The sequence below is a fragment of the Papaver somniferum genome, chromosome 7, assembly GCF_003573695.1.
Source record: "Papaver somniferum cultivar HN1 chromosome 7, ASM357369v1, whole genome shotgun sequence".
NCBI classification, from domain to species: Eukaryota; Viridiplantae; Streptophyta; class Magnoliopsida; order Ranunculales; family Papaveraceae; genus Papaver; species Papaver somniferum.
This window is the reverse complement of record NC_039364.1, coordinates 181,650,855-181,654,207: the sequence shown is the minus strand read 5'-3', so window position 1 is coordinate 181,654,207 and position 3,353 is coordinate 181,650,855.

Here is a 3,353-nt window from a genome sequence, read left to right as displayed (position 1 = left end):
AAAAAAAAAAAAAAAAAAAAAAAAAAAAAAAAAGAGAATTATTTTTTATTTTTTTTAAGAGACTTTCCTTTTTTTTGTAATTATTATTATTATTATTATTATTATTTTTTTTCTTTTCTTTGGACTGGACAATCGGGACATTATTTTTATTTATTTTTTTAAACCCTACGGAAGGTTACCCTTAAATACAAACTGTTTGCAGGGAAGGACGACGATTACTATATCGTCTCGGCCCCTCGGGTTCGTACACGGCATAGGAGTCGTGGCCTGAGTCGACGACAACGGTTCATCGCCCGTCTGGTACGGGAGGTAAGTCCAATCGAAACACCCGCGAATCTCCTGCAAGCGGGTTACTGTCTGCCTTAAGGTGATAATTGTTTGAGGACGAACCGGACTGTTTTTAAATTCCTAGTAAAGGGCAAGGCCTGGCCAATACAAGATAAGGGTTCGGATTTCATCACCGCTCCCTTCTTGCCCGCCTTAGAAAGACGAAACCTAACGCGAACCCAAGCTTTAAAATTTGGAATAGAACGAGACCGATACGGTAACGAGCTTAATAGGAAACTCGTTCGAAAAATATTGGTTCCTCTTTAAGCACACTTCAAAGTTCATGATGGTTTCTGTGAGTTGAATGCGTGACTGCGCTGCCTTCTAATGCGGTGAGGCCTTGGGTATCAAAGCTCTACTAAGCTTCCCTCGCCTCGATTCAACTTACATTAGCTCGGATTGATTCCAGAGGGGTGTGCTCAAATTGTAACGAATTCCTTTTCGAAGGAATAGAAGTTGGTCTAGAAAACAATCTAAGTGAAGCCATCATGCTTTTTGTTTGCTAGAAATCTTTAGGTTTGCTTTGGTGGAGTCGAGTCGGCCTTGTTTGTGGTTATGTAGAATTCCCTTGCATTTAAGAATGTCGAGCTGGTATGATAGAAGCCAATACAATGAATATCGACCTGAATTTGAATATGGACATCATCCTTTTTATGACCATGTTGGGAATAGTGGTTGGGAACGCCATCCTTTGGAAGGATATGGGTCATACCCTGGTGAGCCCAATTACTATCCACACATGCATCAGTCTTACGATCAAGAATATTATAGTACGAGTTCTTCGTCTCTAGAGGATACAATCAAACTATTGAAAAGTAGTCCTTTTTATGATCCCTCTGTTCCTATTCCTCCTTTAGAAGAGTCCCTCAGGAAGTTAGCTGAGTCGACGCGTAATTTAGCTGAGATGAATAGTATAATTATAGACGAAATAACTACAATGATGAGTGAACCTTCTTTAGAAGACCACCTCAAGCGGATAGCTGAGACGAACGAAAGAATTGCTCGAAATTACTTGAATTGCCAATATAGTGTATCCAATAATACCCTTGATGTAAATAGTGAATATTTTCCTAATTTAGAGGACGAGGTTAGAATAAAACACACTGCTTATTTAGATAAGGTTCAATCATCTTCGTACTATGATGATGAGGATAGCAGTAATGAAGAATCTGAAATATGTAGGCATAGTGATCAGGAGTCTAGTAATCCAATTGAGTTGTATAGTGATTATATTATTTCTAGTTCAAATCCAAATAATTTTTATGATTATTCACCTATTCAAAAGTACGAGGATTTGATTAGGGATACCACCGTTTTAGATGATGTAGTTTTTCCTTTCGATTACGAAGCCGGTAGTGGTTTAGAGGAACGGGTTTATTCTGAAAATACTGTTTTAGAGTCTAGCGACTTAGAAACAATAATCTTAAATGAAGAACATAGACCCGTAGAGATGAGTAAAGATGCACTACCTGATAAAAACTTAGAAGAATCAATTGACCACTTCCAAGAATCTGATGATCTAGAAATTAGGGAGATTATGACTAGTCTATCTAGAGACACTGAAAACTCTAAGTTTGGGGGTGATTATCACCTTCCTAGTGCTTTACCTTTAACTCTTAGAAAGTCCCCTCACATAGGACTTGATATCCATGCCTCAACCATCTTACAAGATTATCTTCATACTAGGTTTCCCGAACCTAATGATGTCCTGAAAAAAGTCCAGTCGTTAGAAACCCATCCTCTGGTTGATGTGGTTTGCCCAGGCTATGATACCCAGATTGACTTTGTTTTCCCACCAAATAGTTTTCTTCCAATTGTGGGAACGTATGGATTTCCAATGTGTCACTTATTAAGTTCTGAGACTAAGTCTAAGTACTTTAGGAAATTAGAATCGACACATTTGCTTCAGAATGACCTCTACTCTGACTGTGGTCAACTATGTAAGTCATACCTAATTGACTTGGAGGATCCTAAATTATTTAGGTTATTTTGTGATTCCAGGTTCTTATCTGAGTTTTTCCAGACTCTAGGACCTAATAATTTGGATCCTACCTATGAGGAAACGCATCCGAGGAAAATAGTCTATTTAGACCCCTTCATAGAACCTGAACCTGAACCGCAATTAGCGATAGTTATCCAGAAACTATGTAAGGGCATGCTAGTCTTGTATATTTTCTTGGTTCACTGCAGTTTCCTTTTGTCAGCTCTTTTTGGTTTTAAAGACCCACAGTTATTCCGGCTACTGTTATACTGTTCGAGTTGACTAATCCTTGCTTAGTCTGGCTGAAGACTTTAAACTTAGCACTTCTTGGGAGGTAACCCAATATTCATGCGACACGGTAATATATTTCCTTATCTCTTTTGCTTCAAGTGGTAACAGTTTCTCCTTGTTCATGCTTTTAATTTCATCTTTAGAACATTGAGGACAATGTTAGATTTAAGTTTGGGGGTATGGGAGAAACATTTTAGTCGCATTTTTGAAACTTCTAGCGTCACATAGTACCCGGTTAGCTAAGTTTACATACTGTTTCTCACCGAAAAGATAGAAATTGGAATGCTAGAGATAACAACTTATTGAGACATTAGAGAAAAATACATTGAGATCCTTGAAATTCAGGAGAGAACTTGTTCCTTTTAGAGGGTAACCATGATGGACCTAACCATACATGATGGAAAGTCAAGTAGGTCAGAAGGAAATGCCAGAAAGACAAAGCAACCTCACAATGTAGTCTTAGTTACTGGATTACGACTCTCTCTCAGTAGAAACTTATCATCATCAACAAGCGGAGTGACATCAAAATTTATGAAAAAGTTGAAGACGTTTAAGGTTTAGAAGCAACAATAGAAAAGAATAATTCAAAAATCAAAGTTGAAGTTATAAGAGCAAATGATATAAGTTGTTAGAATCCATGATACCAAGACATCACAAGTTGCGAAGATCCAAGTTATGAAAGTCCTTCTCTCATGGCCATGTAAATTGTTATCTTGTAATTTTTGTTTTCAAAAAAAAAAAAAAATGAAAAAAA